A 22,232-nucleotide genomic window follows, 5' to 3' on the forward strand; every position below is an offset into this window, starting at 1 on the left:
GAAATCAGAGCTTCGCTTTCACCTGCTTCAAAGAAACAAGACTTATATGTTATCGTAAACACCTAGTTGCACAGTGCATTCAGTGACGAGTCTCTCACCCTGAAGGAAGGACATCACGTTCTATGTGACCTTAATAAGGATAAGTAATGATGATAAACTTAATAAAAAGAGGGTGTGGGAACTACAGAATATACGGAGTACGCTGCTGGCCGTACTATGGTCTCAAATAAGAATTGTCAGTTGCTCTCTGTAGATAAATAGCGGAAATTAGAAGAAAAAGCCCCGCTTGGGGGTTCAGGGGGCTATGCAGCGAGCGCCATCTGTTATGCAAAGAATTAAGCTTCGCGATAGAGGCCAGAGGTTGCGTTGATAACCCTCAGTTGATAAGGAGTTTGTGACACGGTTGTTCTCGTGGGTGGGTAGCTCAGTGGGTTCGGCGTTTGCCTTCTGCACAGAAAGACCCTGGTTCGAAACAGGATCTCTCTGAGTAAGGGAGGGTTAATTGGAGAACATACATAGCAGAGAGGGTGGGTCCGATAGAAGGAGGTCTGGCGGGAGTGCTCGCGAGGAGGCCCCGAGGGTGTGTTAGGTGACCCTCGGGGCCACCGATGACCGGGTCCCCCCCCCCCGGTTAGTTGCCTCATCCGGTAACTGGCCGCGGCATCGTTTCAAGGATTCTCACCACGCTTATGGAAACCTGGTCGGCTCTTTCTTTCGCTGCAAAACCAGAAGAGACTGGCCGCCTACAAGGACCAGACTATCGTTGTCTTCAGAGAAGCTTGCGAGAGCCGAATTCCAGCATATCTTGGACATCAGTATCGCTCGTCCTTCCTCTGGAAGTATTTTGGCTGGCCGTTTTGTTCCGCCTAACCGCCAGATTCGACCGCGTGCACCACAATATAGTTGACCTATTGCCAAAAATTAAAATTTATGCAGAAACAGGACCTTCGATTTTGGCACGAAAAAACCCCAAGGGGTTAGTTAGGCTTACCTTTTTTTCCAGCCAAAAATTAAAAGTGCTAAGATCGAGCTAAAAATGCGCATAGATACTCAGCAGGAGCTGCCCTTTAATTTCAGCAGGAAAGTAGGTTCGAAATCAGACCTTCGATTTTTGGCACGAAAAAACCCCAAGGGCTTACCTTTTTTTTCCAGCCAAAAATTAAAAGCGCTCAGATCGAGCTAAAAATGCGCATAGATACTCAGCAGGAGCTGCCCTTTAATTTCAGCCCAAAATTTATGCAGAAACAGGACCTTCGATTTTTGGCACGAAAAAACCCCAAGGGCTTACCTTTTTTTTTCAGCCAAAAATTAAAAGTGCTCAGATCGAGCTAAACATGCGCATAGATACTCAGCAGGAGCTGCCCTTTAATTTCAGCAGGAAAGTAGGTTCGAAATCAGACCTTCGATTTTTGGCATGAAAAAACCCCAAGGGCTTACCTTTTTTTTTCAGCCAAAAATTAAAAGCGCTCAGATCGAGCTAAAAATGCGCATAGATACTCAGCAGGAGCTGCCCTTTAATTTCAGCCCAAAATTTATGCAGAAACAGGACCTTCGATTTTTGGCACGAAAAAACCCCAAGGGGTTAGGCTTACCTTTTTTTTTTCAGCCAAAAATTAAAAGTGCTCAGATCGAGCTAAAAATGCGCATAGATACTCAGCAGGAGCTGCCCTTTAATTTTAGCAGGAAAGTAGGTTCGAAATCAGACCTTCGATTTTTGGCACGAAAAAACCCCAAGGGCTTACCTTTTTTTCCAGCCAAAAATTAAAAGCGCTCAGATCGAGCTAAAAATGCGCATAGATACTCAGAAGGAGCTGCCCTTTAATTTCAGCCCAAAATTTATGCAGAAACAGGACCTTCGATGTTTGGCACGAAAAAACCCCAAGGGGTTAGGCTTACCTTTTTTTTTCAGCCAAAAATTAAAAGCGCTCAGATCGAGCTAAAAATGCGCATAGATACTCAGCAGGAGCTGCCCTTTAATTTCAGCCCAAAATTTATGCAGAAACAGGACCTTCGATTTTTGGCACGAAAAAACCCCAAGGGCTTACCTTTTTTTCCAGCCAAAAATTAAAAGCGCTCAGATCGAGCTAAAAATGCGCATAGATACTCAGCAGGAGCTGCCCTTTAATTTTAGCAGGAAAGTAGGTTCGAAATCAGACCTTCGATTTTTGGCACGAAAAAACCCCAAGGCTTACCTTTTTTTCCAGCCAAAAATTAAAAGTGCTCAGATCGAGCTAAAAATGCGCATAGATACTCAGCAGGAGCTGGCCTGTAATTTCAGCCCAAAATTTATGCAGAAACAGGACCTTCGATTTTTGGCACGAAAAAATCCCAAGGGGTTAGGCTTACCTTTTTTTCCAGCCAAAAATAAAAAGTGCTCAGATCGAGCTAAAATTGCGCACAGATACTCAGCAGGAAACGCCCTTTAATTTTGGCCCAAAATTTGTGCAGAAACATGACCTTCGATTTTTGACGTGAAAAAACCCCAAGGGGTTAGGCTTACCTTTTTTGCCATTTTTAGCGGAAAAATAAAAGTGCTCAAATCGAGCAGAAATGAAGCACAGATACTCAGCAGGAACTGCGCTTGAATTTAAGCGGGTGATTGGGTCCGAAATGATGATACCTTCGAAATGAAACGCCCTAGTGGTTGCCCACATACGTGAGGCCGACAACGGCAAGCCCTATCACCACCACCACCACCACCACCACCAACGCCCTAGTGGTAGCTTTGTGCTTAGCTACCACCCGTATGGCACCGCCCGTTCCAAAGGAAAAAGCCATGTGTATCCATCCGTCCATCCGACAGCAGGAAGCTAGCTGTACCGCCATCCATGGCGGCGGCCAGTGTTGGTAAACAAACGTGAGTGAGGGAAGGCTGAACCACAAGTTCAACATAAGAAAAGCAACTGGGAACGAGATTACAGGAAGTGACGTCATTCTTCAACGTGAGGCAAGGTGGGTCGTTATTTGAATAGATGCCGTAAGTTTTCTAGCTTCATTTGAAATAATTTAGCGTTTTTATTGAAAATAACTGCTTAATATCGATAGATTAATCGTTCCTCTACCTGCTGCAACCGTTTTTCTTTCTTTTTACACGATTAAACAATAGTTAACACGATTTTGCTGCATGTCGTCCCCAGCGACGGATTATTATGCTTTTGTCATTTTTCCTAGTGTAGTCCTCACATCATGGAACACACTGAAGCCAAATATCAATTGATCAGTGCATTCCTCGTCTAAATACATCTACTTCTCTTCATATATCCGCTGTTTTATTACAGGATTCCCCCCTTACTTCACGTTTTCGGAAGGAGCACAGAATCCACGGCTACATTCGCAGAGTAAGTATAGCTACATTGTCTCTAAATACGTTACCAAGACCACTTCAGAAATTGAACTCATTTAATTTGACCAATGAACTACCTCACGCGACACACCTCCTGGCCGAAGCATTTCTTCGCATTTCAATGTAAAGCTCACAAGAGTGGTTTTTAATTCAGCCTTAGTATAACTCTACTAAAGAAGTAGGCATTATGGTATATTCCAGAAATCAGTTTCACCTCCTTTCCCCAACTTTTTTCATCACTCAACTCTCACACTTAACGGCACGACACATCTCCTATGCACTTACCGATGATTCTTGCCAGTCTTAGAAATTTTACTCCCCCACCCAGACTAAATATATTTGTATTGTCTGTAAATAGAAATCATGCCCTGCTCTAGAAATGAATTTCATGTCATTTGTTCAATTCTTTATTTCCAGAAATTGCATGGTTTGTCCTACATTCCATCCCAGCCGTCAGGAGAAATTATTGCCTCTTTTAAAAATATTTCTTCCCCACTCAGACTGAATGTATATAGACAAGGTTTTGTAGTTGTCACTGCAGATTTGGAATCATTCCGGAATCATTCCAGATTTATCAGAGTCCCGAAAAAAATTACAATGGAATGGCCGAGGCTGTCCTAGGAATGGTATGGGAATGAAATTAGTCATTTCTCTGCAGGAATAGTGGTAGTTTTGCTTTTAACCCAACCTTCCCTCTGGGTCCTCCATCTTGTATAATTTTGTGTTATGTATTTATTCTTTTAATTTACCATAAGAAATGTAATGAAATTATAACAACCCCACTGGTTCCTGCCCTTGCGCCCTTTGCAAGCACGCACTGCACCTGCACACCGTCAAGATCAAATGGTCTTTGTATTTTTTAGTTTTTGTGCTGGGTGATCTAAATCTCATCTGGCACTTTTGGGCTAGCTAACTACGGTTACCCGTCCCTTCCAGGGGTTGACACTGTAACTGAACCGTAACCGAAAACCGCAAAAAAACTTTTTTTTAATGTGCGTGCAACGTGTCTGCCTGCGCATGGGGCTGTGGGATACCCCTACGTACCACATGGCCACTTTCTTCTCGCTTCTTTTTTTTTTTTCCTTTATGAATTGGCGATAGCCTTTTGCAATGGAGTTCAATGGTATGCTACCTGTATGCCATTTCCCAGCACGTTTTGGTGCAGTAAAAGATTATCTGCTGTTAACTGCATCGTTCTTTATATATGAAGAGGCGAGGGAGGAAGAGAGAAGGAGAAGCCATTGCCGGAACCTGATATTAATTCTCACGTGTGGTACACTGATTAGCACAGCACACATAAACCGGTTCGAACCGATTAATATTGGTTTAAAAGCGTTATCTTGGTTGCACTGAAGTGGAACCAAACCGATAACCTTGAACTTGAACTGAACCAAAAAAAAATAACGGTTTTGAGCCGTGGTGCCTTCTCTTTTTTTGATGGGATTAAAGGAATGGAATGAGGTTGTCAAGCTATTACAGGAGTGGGAATTCACAACACCTTTCCATTCCAAGGAATTAAACGGAATGGAATTATCACAGATGTCCATTCTTCGGATTAGAATGGAATGGGGACCCCATTCCACGACCGTGACATAGATGCTGCACTGCTCATATTCGAACCACTTGCCAATCTTTCTTTCCAATGTTCAAAATGCCTTTACTCATCTCACAGTCAAGATAAGTTTGTGCACTCTAAATACACATTCTGAAGCATTCAAGAAACAAATTTCATGTCATATATTCATTGCTTTAACACTCAACTTCCACATTCCAGGGCACGACCTTCGAACCACCTGCTGACGTTTCTTTCCAAACTGAAAAATATTTCTACCTCACACACATTCAATGTAAGTTCATATTTTCTTACTCATTCCAGAGATCAATTTCACATTATGTCCCCAATCCTTTCATCACTTGCCCCACAAATTTCGCTGCACCGCTCATTTTCGGAGCACGTGCTCATCTTTTTTTAAATGTTAAAAATATTTCTACCTCACTCAGGCTCAAGATAAATCCAGGTTTTATCAGTGGAAACCCTCAACTTCACCACTCAACTTGCACGATGAAAGATGGATAGCACATAAAAGGTTAGCCACCTGTGGTACTCACATCTTCTGGATTTCCGGCCCAGGGCTCTACAAATTCTTGGACCGGAAATCCAGAATATCTGTCTTCAAGTCCTACAGCTGGCTAACCTTTTCAATGACTTCTATCTTTCATTGTTAATTTCTTAGGCAATTTGAGGCTTGTATGTCTTTCTCCTTTCTATGCTGTTCCAGCCTCACAACATCAGTTCTCCCATGTTCAACTTGCACGTTCCAGGGCGTGTCAAATCTCCCAACCAGCTGCCGATGTTTCTTTCCAATTTTAAAAATATTTCTACCTCACGCACATTAAAGATAAGTTCATATTCTATAAATATACACACTCTAAAGCCTTCCAGAAATCAATTTCGCCTCATTTTCTCGATGCTTTATTCGCTCACCTCATGAATTTTGCTGCACGTCCCATTTCACAAGCACTTGCTGATGTTTCTTTCCAACGTTAACAATTTCTGTACCCCACTGTGATTCAGTTGAAGTCTCTGTGTCTCTATCCTTCAAATTCGCACTCTGATGTCCCCGGAAACCAGTCTCGCCTCATTTGCGCAATGCTTTCGTCGTCCCCGTCATGCATTTTTTTGCTGCATCCATTTCTAAAGTCTTTGCCTATGTTAAAAATATTTCTACCCCACTTAGACTCAATTTTGGTCACCATTTTATAAACAGATATACTGAAGCTTTTCAGAAATCAGTTTCACCTCATTTCCTCCACGCTTTCATCACTCATCTCACACATATCCCTAGGATGTCGATTCCACAGCACTTGCCGATGTTTCTTTCTAATGTTGAGAGTATTTCTACCCCACCAAGATTTAACAGTATCCCATACATAGACACCCTGAAGCAATCTAGAAACCGATTTCACCTCATTCATTTTTTATTCACATAATGGCCACGTTTTGAAAACGCTCGTCCTTTCCGGAGCACTTTGCGAGATTTCTTTCCAATGTGAAGAATATTTCTACCTGACTGAGATACAATCTCCTTACTCCATATACTCACTCCATATACTGTCACAAACACCCCTAGACAATCTCGAAATCAGTTTCACCTCATTTGCTCAATCCTTTCATCACGCATCTCATGCATTTCACTGAATGGCCCATTTCCGATGCGCATGTCAATGTTTCTTTCCAATTTTAAAAATATTTCTACTCCACTTATTCTCAAGCTAACTGCATATCCTATAACTAGACATTGTCGAGCATTCCAGAAACAAATTTCATGTCGTTTCATTCGTTTCACCCCTCAGCTTGCACTTTAAAGGGTGCGTCACGCCTCCGAGCCATCCGCTCCTCAGCACCTTTCCAATTTTACAGATATTTCTACCTCACACAGATTTAAGGTAAGTTCATATGCTATAAATGGACATTCTAAACCCTTCTAGAAATCAATTTCATATCACTTCAATCATTTCGTGACCCACAATGCATTTCGCTCAATGGCCCATTTCTCAAGCACTTACCTGTGTTTCTTTCCAACGTTAAAAATATATCCAACCCAATGGCATCCAGTTTAGCTTCATGTCCTATAAGTAGACACTCTGCAGTTTTCCAGAAACCAATTTCACCTCATTTACTTAACGCTTTCCCCACCCACCTTTTACATTTCGCTGCAGTACGCATCTCCGAGGCACTTGCCGACATTTCTTTCATATGTTAAAAATATTTCCAACCCAACTGGACGCAGTTTAGGTCCATAGCCTACATTTAGACACTATGTAGTTTTCCAGAAACCAATTTCACCTCATTTGCTCAACGCTTTCCCCACCCACCTCTTACATTTCACTGCAGTACGCATCCCCGAGGCACTTGCCGACATTTCTCTCATATGTTAAAAATATTTCCACCCCAACTGGATGCAGTTTAGGTCCATATCCTATAAATAGACAACCTGTAGTTTTCCAGAAACCAATTTCACCTCATTTGCTCAATGCTTTCCCTACCAAACTCTTACATTTCGCTCAAAGGGCCATCTCCGAGGCACTTGCCGACATTTCTCTCATATGTTAAAAATATTTCCACCCCAACTGGATGCAGTTTAGGTCCATATCCTCTTAGTAGACACTCTCTAGTTTTCCAGAAACCAATTTCACCTCCTTTGCTCAATGCTTTCCCCACCAAACTCTTACACTTCGCTGAACGGCCAATCTCCGAGGCACTTGCCGACATTTCTCTCATATGTTAAAAATATTTCCACCCCAACTGGATACAGTTTAGGTCCATATCCTATAAGTAGACACTCTCTAGTTTTCCAGAAACCAATTTCACCTCATTTGCTCAACGCTTTCCCCACCCACCTCTTACATTTTGCTGCAGTACGCCTCTCCGAGGCACTTGCCGATGTTTCTTTCATATGTTAAAAATATTTCCACCCCAACTGGATGCAGTTTAGGTCCATATCCTATAAGTAGACACTCTGTAGTTTTCCAGAAACCAATTTCACCTCCTTTGCTCAACGCTTTCCCCCCCAAACTCTTACATTTCGCTAAGAGGCCCATCTCCGAGGCACTTGCCGACATTTCTCTCATATGTTAAAAATATTTCCACCCCAACTGGATGCAGTTTAGGTCCATATCCTATCAGTAGACACTCTCTAGTTTTCCAGAAACCAATTTCACCTCATTTGCTCAACGCTTTCCCCACCCACCTCTTACATTTTGCTGCAGTACACCTCTCCGAGGCACTTGCCGATGTTTCTTTCATATTTTAAAAATATTTCCACCCCAACTGGATGCAGTTTAGGTCCATATCCTATAAGTAGACACTCTGTAGTTTTCCAGAAACCAATTTCACCTCCTTTGCTCAATGCTTTCCCCACCAAACTCTCACATTTCGCTCAAAGGGCCATCTCCGAGGCACTTGCCGACATTTCTCTCTTATGTTAAAAATATTTCCACCCGAACTGGATGCAGTTTAGGTCCATATCCTATAAGTAGACACTCTCTAGTTTTCCAGAAACCAATTTCACCTCATTTGCTCAACGCTTTCCCCACCCACCTCTTACATTTTGCTGCAGTACGCCTCTCCGAGGCACTTGCCGATGTTTCTTTCATATGTTAAAAATATTTCCACCCCAACTGGATGCAGTTTAGGTCCATATCCTATAAGTAGACACTCTGTAGTTTTCCAGAAACCAATTTCACCTCCTTTGCTCAACGCTTTCCCCCCCAAACTCTTACATTTCGCTGAACGGCCCATCTCCGAGGCACTTGCCGACATTTCTCTCATATGTTAAAAATATTTCCACCCCAACTGGATGCAGTTTAGGTCCATATCCTATAAGTAGACACTCTCTAGTTTTCCAGAAACCAATTTCACCTCATTTGCTCAATGCTTTCCCCACCAAACTCTCACATTTCGCTCAAAGGGCCATCTCCGAGGCACTTGCCGACATTTCTCTCTTATGTTAAAAATATTTCCACCCCAACTGGATGCAGTTTAGGTCCATATCCTATAAGTAGACACTCTGTAGTTTTCCAGAAACCAATTTCACCTCAGTTGCTCAATGCTTTCCCTACCAAACTCTTGCATTTCCCTGCAGTACCCATCTCCGATGCACTTGCCGACAATTCTTTCTTATGTTAAAAATATTTCCACCCCAACTCAATGCAGTTTAGGTCCATATCCTATAAGTAGACACTCTGTAGTTTTCCAGAAACCAATTTCACCTCATTTGCTCAATGCTTTCCCCACCAAACTCTTACATTTCGCCCAAAGGGCCATCTCCGAGGCACTTGCCGACATTTCTCTCTTATGTTAAAAATATTTCCACCCCAACTGGATGCAGTTTAGGTCCATATCCTATAAGTAGACACTCTGTAGTTTTCCAGAAACCAATTTCACCTGAGTTGCTCAATGCTTTCCCTACCAAACTCTTGCATTTCCCTGCAGTACCCATCTCCGATGCACTTGCCGACAATTCTTTCTTATGTTAAAAATATTTCCACCCCAACTCGATGCAGTTTAGGTCCATATCCTATAAGTAGACACTCTCTAGTTTTCCAGAAACCAATTTCACCTCATTTGCTCAATGCTTTCCCCACCAAACTCTTACATTTCGCTGAACGGCCCATCTCCGAGGCACTTGCCGACAATTCTTTCTTATGTTAAAAATATTTCCACCCTACTGGATGCAATTTAGGTCCATATCCTATAAGTAGACACTCTGTAGTTTTCCAGAAACCAATTTCACCTCATTTGCTCAATGCTTTCCCCACCAAACTCTTACATTTCGCCCAAAGGGCCATCTCCGAGGCACTTGCCGACATTTCTCTCTTATGTTAAAAATATTTCCACCCCAACTGGATGCAGTTTAGGTCCATATCCTATAAGGAGACACTCTGTAGTTTTCCAGAAACCAATTTCACCTCATTTGCTCAATGCTTTCCCCACCAAACTCTTACATTTCGCTGAACGGCCCATCTCCGAGGCACTTGCCGACAATTCTTTCTTATGTTAAAAATATTTCCACCCCAACTGGATGCAATTTAGGTCCATATCCTATAAGTAGACACTCTCTAGTTTTCCAGAAACCAATTTCACCTCATTTGCTCAATGCTCTCCCCACCACACTCTGGCATTTCGCTCAAAGGCCCATCTCCGAGGCACTTGTCGACATTTCTTTCATATGTTAAAAATATTTCCACCCCAACTGGATGCAGTTTAGGTCCATATCCTATAAATACACACTCTGTAGTTTTCCAGAAACCAATTTCACTTCATTTGCTCAATGCTTTCCCTACCAAACTCTTACATTTCGCTGAACGGCCCATCTCCAAGGCACTTGCCGACGTTTCTTTCATATGTTAAAAATATTTCTACTCCACTGAGATTCAATTTAGGTCCATATCCTGTAATTAGACACCCTGAAGTTTTCCAGAAACGAATTTCACCTCATTTGCTCAATGCTTTCCCTACCAAACTCTTGCATTTCGCTCAAAGGGCCATCTCCGAGGCACTTGCCGACATTTCTTTCATATGTTAAAAATATTTCTACTCCACTGAGATTCAATTTAGGTAGACACCCTGAAGTTTTCCAGAAACCAATTTCACTTCATTTACTCAATGATTTACTCACCCACCTCATGCATTTCGCTGCAGGACCCATTTTAGAAGCACTTGCCTATATTTCTTTCCAACGTTAAAAATATTTCTACTCCACCGAGATTCAATTTAGGTCCATCTCCTATAGGTAGACACAGTGAAGTTTTCCAGAAACCAATTTCACTTCATTTACTCAATGATTTACTCACCTACCTTGTGCATTTCGCTGCAGGGTTCATTTTAGAAGCACTTGCCGATATTTCTTTCCAATGTTAAAAATATTTCTACTTCACCGAGATTTAATTTGAGTCTATATTCTATAAAGAGACCTTCTGATGTCTTCCAGAAATGAATTTCACCGCGTTCACTTTCTTTTTTTATTGACACAATTGTCAAATTTGGACAACAGTGCTCCTGTCTGGAGCAATTTCCAAATTTTTTTCCCTGTGTTAATAATTTCACCCACACTCAGATCCAATTAAAGTCGATATCCTATAAGTATACATTATGAAGCATTCCAGAAATCAATTTCATGTCATTTCCTCAATTCTTTTATCATTCAACTTGCACATCCTAGGATGCAACACATCTCCAAACCACCTGCCGATGTTTCTTTCCAACGTTAACAATATTTTTACCCCACATGTATTCAAGTTCATATTCTGTAAATAGACACATTGAAACGTTCTAGAAACCTACTTAATTTCCTGAATTCTTCCATCACCTACCTCGCACGTTTTGCTGCACTGCCCATTTCTGAAGCACTTGCCCATGTGTCTTTCCAATGGTAAATTTGACCTGAACTGAAATTTAATTGAAGTCTATGTTCTATAACATAGACTGTAACATAACATATGACATAGACACTCTGAAGCAATCCAGAAATCAATTTCACCTCATTATTCACTTCATGTTTATTCACATATTTGCCAAATTTTGAAGGCACAGCTCCTGTCCGGAACAGTTTGTGAGGTTTCTTTCCAATGTTAAAAATAGTTCTCCCCACTGAGATCCAATTTAAGTTCATGTTCTGTAAATAGAGCTCTGGTATGCTCCAATAATCATTTTCATCTCATTCACTCCACCAGCGGCATGGCCGAGTGGGCTAAGGCGTCCGCTCGTTGGTGGTAACCAAGGTCGTGCTGAAGACTGGGAGGTGGTGGGTTCGAATCCTACCGCCGGCTGTGCTGTCTGAGGTTTTCCCTGGGTTTTCCGAAGACTTTCCAGACGAATGTCGGCACAGTTCCCCCTGAAGTCGGCCCAGGACGCATACTAACCCCCCTGTCCCCCACTCCTTCCTGCTATCCTCTCTCCGTCTGTCCACATCTGTACGTCGCTCATAGCCACAGTTGCTTCGCGGCGCTAACACCCAATCAAAAAAAAAAAAAATCTCATTCACTCCATCACATAGGACAAATTTCAAGATATCGCTTGTGTCTTCAGCAGTTTGAGAAACTTCTTTCCCGTGTCAAAAAGATTTCTACCCTACAGAGATTCGAGTCCATATTCTGCATGTAGATGCTCTGATGTGCTCCAGAAACTGTTTCATCTCATTCAGTTAACTTTTTATTCACATAACGGCCACATATTGAATATACAGCTCCTGTCTGGAGCAGTTCGCAAAATTTCATTCCAATGTTAAATATTGTTCTCCACTGATTTCAATCGAAGTCCATATCGTATAAGTTGACATTTGGAATCTATACAGAAATTGAACACCCTGTAACGGGGCATTATGAAGCATGCCAGTAAATTATTTTCATTGCCATACAAGTTTTCTTCTTTTTTGATACCTTGCAGCTTTCCCCCTATACTATAACGCCGAATCCTTCTAAGAAATCCCTGCAAATGTAAGAAATGCTGCAATGCTTAATGTGTGACTTTTATGACTACAAGTTCTATGCTGTTGTGCAGGTTACTACAGTTAATTTTTCTTGCCTTCTTCCTTTTTATGACAATTGCATGTCATGAAATACATGCTGTCCAACATCTACTTCTGATATTGCTGTGCTTTCGTCTTGGTATCCTGTTTTTCTTTTTTGTTTTTCAGAGCTCCGATCTCCTTCTCTGAACTTCACATACATGGAGAAAGAGCACTTTCATGTACCTTCTTCCAAGCTGCATCCTAGCCAGCTAGCCAAGGAACTAGGACAACAGAACCATGTAACCAAGCAATTCCTGCATCTCTTCTGTATTCATATGGCAATTTTATTTCTAATTCTAACCAAGACAAATAGATGTTTTCGCATTGTATATCATTTATTTTGAACTATACATATGTTTTTGCATTTCACAAACTTAGACAAGTTTCTCTGCACATTGAATCCGGTACACTAAAATTGTCAATTCAATTAGGAATCCTTAACTCATACCAATCAACAATATAATGGTGTGGGGCTAAAGTTGTCTTGTAGATAAACACGTTAGTCATTGGAGTCGAGGATTTATTGCACAGTAGCTGAAGTTGCATTGTAGTACAGTTTTAAGCCAGTTAAGGAACTTGCTTCACCCTTGCTAATGTTGCTGCTGGCAAAGTAAGTGTGTCAGGGAATGGGGGATGTGGCTGTGTAGGGCTTAGATGGGTGCTACCAAGACTCTGTGCCCCTATAGTGTTTCTCACGACAGATACGGTGATACTCACACAGGACGGAAATATTGCTGGAGAGGTGGAATGTTCTCGATGGCATCACATGGTGTGTTCTTGCTCCTCTAGGAGTCTTTCTCACCATCAGGACCATGAGGAGGAGATGGCCTTCCTCAACATGAGTTCTGACTGGCAGTGATGGAATGTACAAGCGAGCGCGTCCCATGCGTGGCCACTGCCGTTACAACTGACTAACTGGCACGCCTTTGCAGGCCGCCAAAGGTCATTTTTTTTCTTGCACGTTGCCTACATCGTGAAACACTTGGACCTTTGTGGTGGATGACAGGAACATATGAAGTCCTATAATCTGCGGTGTTCACTCTAGAGGTGTCACCCGATGAATCGTGCCGCTTTCACTATTACGAATAATCTTGACGGATTCGTTGTCCTCAAAGTTGATAGTTTCACACTGTTGGCGTTCATGTGGGGCGAACAGGCACCTCGGGCATCATTGCTGTTGTTTGACCACTCTCTTTTATAGACTTAGGCTGCGCAGATGGAATCCTGTGGATCAAACAGATGGAATGTTCAGAATCTGGCTGTCCACTGTTGAGATAAACCTAGTCACTTCTGAAAGGAAGAAGGCCACAAAACAAGATGATTTGTTCTTTCAACACAGTGCGTGATTATCATTATATATGTTCAGACTGACGACCACAATACAATATTTACTAGCACCTTTTCTTTTTTATTTTCATGTAATATATATACAGTCAACCCCCGATTTATGAACACCTCGGTTCCCCAAAAAATTGTTCATAAATCGAGGGATTCATAAATCGAAAATTCAGTTAACTGAGTGCTATCGAGCAAATGCAACAGTATTTCCAAGTTGGGATTGTGTTTATAATGCCATATATTGTGTAATTTTGCTTTTGACCACGCCTTCTGCTGTATCAATCTCACAAAGAACAGACGTTAGCGCATTCACACTCTGTTTATTATGCAATACTAAATTGTTTAATTTCGCTTTGGACCATGCCTTCCGCTGCGTCAATCTTGGAAATAAGAGATGTCACTACATTCGCACTGGACTGGTCTCGGATTTCCTCCGGAATTTTTAACCTCCGTTTATTAATCTCCAGGTGACAGCGACCACTTTATTCATCAACTGAGGTCAGGAACACTTGGTCGAACAACGGAAAACCGGTTTGTTGTTCGGATTTCGAGGGGTTAAGAACCGAGGATCGCAATACCTGGAAAACGTTTTGTCCGTTCAGGCGTCATTCATAAGACCACGGAATTATCCCTTTGAAGGTTTCTGTTGACCTCGGAATGATCCGTTCATAAATTGAGGGGAAAAACGCTGGGCAACTCCTAGTTGGTTCCCAGAAATTCCGTTCATTATTCGAATATCGAGGTTCATAAAACGAGGGAAAAATGAATGGAAAAAGTTTGGTTCCCCGTGTTCGTGTTCATAAAACGAGGGAATTCATAAATCGAAGGTTCATAAATCGAGGGTTGACTGTATCTATATATGCACCATACTGCACAACGATTCTCACTAGGGTTCCACGTAGCTTCACAATCTTAGTTTTTCTTTACATCGAGCCAGGAATGGATTAAAAATTGGTACGATGTTAATATAAGCAGCATACAAAAATATTTCCAAATTAGGTCCACATGAACAAAACTGCACAAAGTGAATTGAAAAGAATGAAAAAAAATGAAGGTATTTAGCCTAATAGAGAGCAAAAAATTCAGCACAAGTGTACATCATGTGGAATGGAAACACACACACACAATGGTACCGGGAAGGCGGTTCCACTACAACGACATACAAGGAGAAAATGGATTCAGAAATAACTTCCTTGAGCATGAGGGAATACCCACGTTCTACGGGTGATCGGCACGTATGATAGATAGCCTGAGATATATGTAGCCTGTTAGACCAAAGATTCTCTGAGGTGATTATTATGAATGATAATAAATCTTGTTGAAACAAAGACTAGTTATTTTTCGACAAGTGCAAAGTAGAAGCAGATGGAGGATGTGTTTCATAGCAGTGATACTGGCGTTGTAGTTACCAAATATGAACAGGCTGTCTTGCATTGTACTGTTTCTATTGAGTTTGAAATGTTGATGTGGTCGGTATCCCACACAGAGCCATGTCTTCCAACTTAGGAAAGGCTAGTGATTTATACAGTCACTATAGTGTTAGTTGGAGTGGATGAAAAAATTCAGCGGTGTAACCTGGAGCTCGCGATGCGTTGGTAGTGATGTGTTCAACATGAGGGAGCCAGGACAGGTTAGATGAAATGAAAATGCTGAGGTATTTGTAAAGTGATACCCAGAGACCGTGGTGATACTGATTCAAATGGAATGTTATTAATGGAATAAGTCACATGCACTTTATTAGAGCGCGAAATTATCACCAGAATTTTGTTGTTTTTTTTTGGGGGGGGGGAGGGTATATTTACATGCTTGTCACTCAATATTCTGCAATCTCACCAGATTTTATGGGGGGGGGGCCCTCCAGATATTTTTTTTTTCTGGGGGGGGGGGGGGGAGGTCTGGATAAATCACTGATGTAAGATCATTTGGAAGGTCGTTAATATATAGTTATGCTTCGCTTATCCGGATTTCACATATCTGGAAAACTTGCATTACCGAGAACGAGCCAGCTACCATAGGACTTGTTCCCGTTTATCCTGGAAGAAGACCAACTTTCTGAGACATTAGCAGGTTGACTCAGTGCATGCTGTGGGTGTGACCAGAATTCTGTCACACATTACTATTAATTGCAATCAGCTCCCTTTGCATGATTTTTTGAAGTAACAATCTTTTTTTTTTGTTCCCTTTTCTGGAGCTATAAAGGAGAGTTTCATATTTGTCGGGTTCTCCCGGAAAAGGCTAAAGATGCGACTGTTTGGTGGCCCATACCTTCAAATTGGTAAAAATTCATGTGCCAGGGAACAAACAAAAAAGGCCCAGGGAGTAGGCAGGGGTATCAATTTTAAGGTTTTCCCAGAAGCTTGCTTGGCTCAGTTATCTGGTATCCAGATGAAAAGGGACGACTACTGAAGTGTCTGGATAATGAGACCTGACTGTATATGAGAAAGAGGAGTGGTCCAAGGACAGAATCTTGGCGAACTCCAGAGAGGACAGGCGTTAGACTGGATTCATTATCGTTCATAGAGACAAACTGTGAGCGATTAGTCAAGGAATGTATACAAGATAGAATTTTATCATCAATGCCAAGATTGTGCAATTTATGAAAAAAAGAAAAAAAAGAGAGTGTGTGATACGTTATTGGATGCCTTTGAGAAGTCAAGAAATCTGCAGTCCGTGCAGAACTTGTGATCCAGTGTAACATGAAAGTCATGAGCAAAGGAACTAGCCGCATTTCACAACAAATTTTTTTCTAATACCGGGTTGATATGGAGAGGAGGAGGAACAGAATTTTAGGTGTTAGATAATGTGCGCTAGTATTGTACATGAAATTATGGGTCAATAATTGCTGCTTCTCTTGCACAATGCTTGTCTCCTGATTTATGGAGTGGAACCACCTTTCCAGTCATGTGGAAGAATGATCTCTCCAAACAACATCAGCAATCTGATGCACCAGCATGCCTTCTGTTGAACTCCCCCTTCCAATTTTACACTTTCTTTATCTATGAATTCTAAGTCCATTAAAAGTATCTGATGGTTTGAGCCCAGTGTGTGTGGTTAACTTTCTTTTCTTAGCCAAATTCAAGTGCATCTTTCTACATTCACTGGTGTGTCTCATATTATTTTCTTCATGAACAAACCTCGAATCTGTGTGAGGTAGAAATATTTTTAGCATTGAAAAGAAACATTGCAAGTGGTCTAAAGATTTTTCACTAGAATGTGCAAGTTTAGTGATGAAAGAATTGAGTAAATGACATGACATTTGTTTCGGGAATGCATCAGGATATCAGATTTGCAAATTGCTCCAGACCGGAGCCGTATTTTGAAAACGTGGCCACTGAATAATATAAAATAATGTGTAAAATATAATATAAAATGTTTTTCATAATCTGTGAATAAAATAATGAAGTGAATGAGGTGAAATTGATTTCTGGAATGCTTCAGAATAGCTACATTTAGTATATTGACTTAAATTACATCTCGGTGGAGGAGAAATATTTGTACCTAACATCGGAAAGGGATATGGGCAAATCAGAAACAGGGCAGTGAGGAGAAGTGTGTGAGGAGAGTGATGAAAGGATTGAGAAAATTAAGTGAAATTGATTTTCGGAATGTAAAGTAGAATATGTTTAACATTGAAAACAAACATTGGCAGGCGGTTTGGAGATGTGCCCTGAAATGTGCAAGTTGAGTAATGAAAAAATTCAGTAAATGACAAAAAATGTGTCTATTTATAGGATATGGACCTAAACTGCATCCAGTTGGGGTGGAAATATTTTTAACATAAAGAAATGTCGGCAAGTGCCTCTGAGACGGGCCGTTCAGCGAAATGCCAGAGTTTGGTGGGGAAAGCATTGAGCAAATGAGGTGAAATTGGTTTCTGGAAAACTACAGAGTGTCTACTTATAGGATATGGACCTAAATTGCATCAAGTTGGGGTGGAAATATTTTTAACATATGAGAGAAATGTCGGCAAGTGCCTCGGAGATGGGCCTTTGAGCGAAATGCCAGAGTTTCGTGGGGAAAGCATTGAGCAAATGAGGTGAAATTGGTTTCTGGAAAACTACAGAGTGTCTACTTATAGGATATGGACCTAAATTGCATCAAGTTGGGGTGGAAATATTTTTAACATAAGAAAGACATGTCGGCAAGTGCCTCGGAGATGGGTCGTTCAGCGAAATGCAAGAGTTTGGTGGGGAAGGCATTGAGCAAATGAGGTGAAATTGGTTTCTGGAAAACTAGAGAGTGTCTACTTATAGGATATGGACCTAAATTGCATCCAGTTGGGGTGGAAATATTTTTAACATAAGAGAGAAATGTCGGCAAGTGCCTCGGAGATGGCCCTTTGGGTGAAATGTGAGAGTTTGGTGGGGAAGGCATTGAGCAAATGAGGTGAAATTGCTTTCTGGAAAACTACAGAGTGTCTACTGATAGGATATGGACCTAAACTGCATCCAGTTGGGGTGGAAATATTTTTAACATATGAGAGAAATGTCGGCAAGTGCCTCGGAGATGGGCCTTTGAGCGAAATGCCAGAGTTTCGTGGGGAAAGCATTGAGCAAATGAGGTGAAATTGGTTTCTGGAAAACTACAGAGTGTCTACTTATAGGATATGGACCTAAATTGCATCAAGTTGGGGTGGAAATATTTTTAACATAAGAGAGAAATGTCGGCAAGTGCCTCGGAGATGGCCCTTTGGGTGAAATGTGAGAGTTTGGTGGGGAAGGCATTGAGCAAATGAGGTGAAATTGCTTTCTGGAAAACTACAGAGTGTCTACTGATAGGATATGGACCTAAACTGCATCCAGTTGGGGTGGAAATATTTTTAACATAAGAGAGAAATGTCGGCAAGTGGCTCAGAGATGGCCCTTTGGGCGAAATGTAAGAGTTTGGTGGGGAAAGCATTGAGCAAATGAGGTTAAATTGGTTTCTGGAAAACTAGAGAGTGTCTACTTATAGGATATGGACCTAAACTGCATCCAGTTGGGGTGGAAATATTTTTAACATAAGAGAGAAATGTCGGAAAGTGCCTCGGAGATGGCCCTTTGGGCGAAATGTGAGAGTTTGGTGGGGAAGGCATTGAGCAAATGAGGTGAAATTGGTTTCTGGAAAATTACAGAGTGTCTACTTATAGGATATGGACCTAAATTGCATCCAGTAGGGTGGAAATATTTTTAACATAAGAAAGAAACGTCGGCAAGTGCTTCGGAGATGGGCCGTTCAGCGAAATGTAAGAGTTTGGTAGGGAAAGCATTGAGCAAATGAGGTGAAATTGGTTTCTGGAAAACCACAGAGTGTCTACTTATAGGATATGGACCTAAACTGCGTCCAGTTGGGGTGGAAATATTTTTAACATATGAGAGAAATGTCGGCAAGTGCCTCGGAGATGGCCCTGTGAGCGAAATGTGAGAGTTTGGTGGGGAAAGCATTGAGCAAATGAGGTGAAATTGGTTTCTGGAAAACTACAGAGTGTCTACCTATAGGATATGGACCTAAACTGCATCCAGTTGGGGTGGAAATATTTTTAACATAAGAGAGAAATGTCGGCAAGTGCCTCGGAGATGGCCCTTTGAGCGAAATGTGAGAGTTTGGTGGGGAAAGCATTGAGCAAATGAGGTGAAATTGGTTTCTGGAAAACTAGAGAGTGTCTACTTATAGGATATGGACCTAAATTGCATCCAGTTGGGGTGGAAATATTTTTAACATAAGAGAGAAATGTCGGCAAGTGCCTCGGAGATGGCCCTTCGGGCGAAATGTAAGAGTTTGGTGGGGAAAGCATTGAGCAAATGAGGTGAAATTGGTTTCTGGAAAACTAGAGAGTGTCTACTTATAGGATATGGACCTAAATTGCATCCAGTTGGGGTGGAAATATTTTTAACATAAGAGAGAAATGTCGGCAAGTGCCTCGGAGATGGCCCTTCGGGCGAAATGTGAGAGTTTGGTGGGGAAAGCATTGAGCAAATGAGGTGAAATTGGTTTCTGGAAAACTACAGAGTGTCTACTTATAGGATATGGACCTAAACTGCATCCAGTTGGGGTGGAAATATTTTTAACATAAGAGAGAAATGTCGGCAAGTGCCTCGGAGATGGCCCTTTGAGCGAAATGTGAGAGTTTGGTGGGGAAAGCATTGAGCAAATGAGGTGAAATTGGTTTCTGGAAAACTAGAGAGTGTCTACTTATAGGATATGGACCTAAATTGCATCCAGTTGGGGTGGAAATATTTTTAACATAAGAGAGAATTGTAGGCAAGTGCCTCGGAGATGGGCCGTTCAGCGAAATGTGAGAGTTTGGTGGGGAAAGCATTGAGCAAATGAGGTGAAATTGGTTTCTGGAAAACTACAGAGTGTCTACTTATAGGATATGGACCTAAACTGCATCCAGTTGGGGTGAAAATATTTTTAACATAAGAAAGAAATGTCGGCAAGTGCCTCGGAGATGGGCCATTCAGCGAAATGTGAGTGGTGTGTGTGGAAAGCATTGAGTAAATGAGGTGAAATTGGTTTCTGGGGACATCAGAGTGTGTATTTGAAGGATAGAGACTTCAATTGAATCACAGTGGGGTAGAGAAATTTTTAAGATTGGAAAGAAAGTTAGGCAAGTGCTTCAAAAATGTGGACGAGCAGCAAAATGCATGAGGTGAGTGAATAAAGCAGTGGGAAGTAAGGTGAAATTGATTTCTGGAAGGGTTTAGAATGTGTCTATTTATAGATTATGAACTTACCTTGAATGTGTGTGAGGTAAAAATATTTTGAACATTGGAAAGAAACATCGGCAGGTGGTTGGGAGAGATGACACGCCCTGGAACGTGCAAGTTGAGTGGTGAAATAATTGAGTGACTGACACAAAACCTGTTTCTCGAGTGCTTGAGAATATCTATTTATGGGATATGCACTTACCTTGGCCTGAGTGGGGTTGAAATATTTTTAGTAGAAATTTCGCATGTAAGACTGCTTAGGACAGGAGCAGTATTTTCAAAATGTGTCCATTATGTGAACGAAACATAGAGTGAGTAAGATGAAATTCATTTATGGATTGCTTCAGGGTTTCTACTTATCAAAACATGAACTTATCTTGAGCCTGAGTGAGGTAGAGATATTTTTAACATTTCAAGGAAATGGGCAGGCGCTTCGAAAATGAGCCATGCAGCAAAATTTGTGGGGTGAGTGACGAAAGGAATTGGGAAATAAGGTGAAATTGATCTCTGGAAAGCATCAGAATGTCTATTTATAGATTATGAACTTACCTTGAATGTGTGTGAGGTCAAAATATTTTTAAATTTGGAAAGAAATATCAACAGGTGGTTCGGAGGTCGTGCCCTGGAATGTGCAAGTTGAGTGGTAAAGCAATGCACATTATATAAATATGGTTAGTCTGAGTGCGTGAGAAATATTTTTAACATACGCAAAACATTCCGATGACAACTTGGGAGGTGGAGTGCAGGATCAAACGTGTCATTTCTGCACATAAGAAATTTACCAAATGGCATTAAATGCATTTCTAGAGCACAGCTTGATTTCTAGTTGTAGTCTCTATATATGTTTAGTCTGAGCAGCGAAGAAATATTTTTAAAACAAGCAATACTTTCTGCTGACGGCTTGGATGGAATGTAGGACAAACCATGTAATTTCTGGAAATAAAGAATTGAACAAATGACATGAAATTCATTTCTAGGGCAGGGCATGCTTTCTAGTTACGGACAACATAAATATATTTAGACTCAGTGGGGGAGTAAAATTTCTAAGATTGGAAAGATTAATCGGCAAGTGGCTAGGAGATGCGTCGTGTGGTTAAGTGTGGGAATTGAGTAATGAAAAAAATTGAGGAAAGGAGGTGAAACTGATTTCTGGAATATACAACAATGTCTACTTCTTTAGCAGAGTTATACTATGGCTGGATTAAAAAACATTCTTCTGAGCTCTACATTGAAATGCGAAGAAATGCTTCGGCCAGGAGGTGTGTCGCGTGAGGTAGTTCATTAGTCAAATTAAATGCGTTCAATTTCTGAAATGGTCTTGGGAACGTATTTAGGGACAATATAGCATTGCTTAGTGTGCGCATGTAGCCGTGGATTCTGTGCTCCTTCAGAAAACGTGAAGTAAGGGGGAATCTTGTAATAAAACAGCGGATATATGAAGAGAAGTAGATGTATTTAGACGCAGAATGCACTAATCAATTGATATTTGGCGTCAGTGTGTTCCATGATGTGAGGACTAGACTAGGAAAAATGACAAAAGCATAATAATCCGTCGCTGGGGACGACATGCAGCAAAATCGTGTTAACTATTGTTTAATCGTGTATAAAGAAAGAAAAACGGTTGCAGCAGGTAGAGGAACGACTAATCTATCGATATTAAGAAGTTATTTTCAATACAAACGCTAAATTATTTCAAATGAAGCTAGAAAACTTACGGCATCTATTCAAAAAACGACCCGCCTTGCCTCACGCTGAAAAATGACGTCACTTCCGGTAATCTCGTTCCCAGTT

General features: G+C 41.3%; 2 long non-coding RNA genes across 6 annotated transcripts; one reads left to right on the forward strand and one right to left on the reverse strand.

Annotated features, from left to right (window-relative positions):
- The first annotated feature begins 2,866 nt into the window (after window positions 1-2,866).
- LOC135396842 (uncharacterized) lies at window positions 2,867-15,524 on the forward strand. 4 transcript variants are annotated; one of them, XR_010423540.1, is made up of 6 exons: window positions 2,867-2,924; window positions 3,279-3,338; window positions 5,118-5,190; window positions 5,623-6,790; window positions 12,541-12,653; window positions 13,204-15,524. It is a non-coding gene; the product is annotated as an uncharacterized LOC135396842 (long non-coding RNA). The 4 variants fall into 4 exon arrangements; XR_010423539.1 differs by having other exon boundaries at window positions 2,885-2,952; XR_010423538.1 differs by having other exon boundaries at window positions 2,898-2,977.
- Window positions 12,714-22,191, reverse strand: LOC135396841 (uncharacterized). 2 transcript variants are annotated; one of them, XR_010423537.1, is made up of 6 exons: window positions 22,157-22,191; window positions 21,329-21,374; window positions 21,149-21,204; window positions 20,644-21,063; window positions 20,469-20,545; window positions 12,714-13,638 (listed from the first exon to the last, which is right to left on the reverse strand). It is a non-coding gene; the product is annotated as an uncharacterized LOC135396841 (long non-coding RNA). The 2 variants fall into 2 exon arrangements; XR_010423536.1 differs by having other exon boundaries at window positions 12,717-13,638; window positions 20,991-21,063.
- Window positions 22,192-22,232: the final 41 nt, after the last annotated feature.

This window comes from Ornithodoros turicata, chromosome 6, assembly GCF_037126465.1.
Source record: "Ornithodoros turicata isolate Travis chromosome 6, ASM3712646v1, whole genome shotgun sequence".
Taxonomy (NCBI): Eukaryota; Metazoa; Arthropoda; class Arachnida; order Ixodida; family Argasidae; genus Ornithodoros; species Ornithodoros turicata.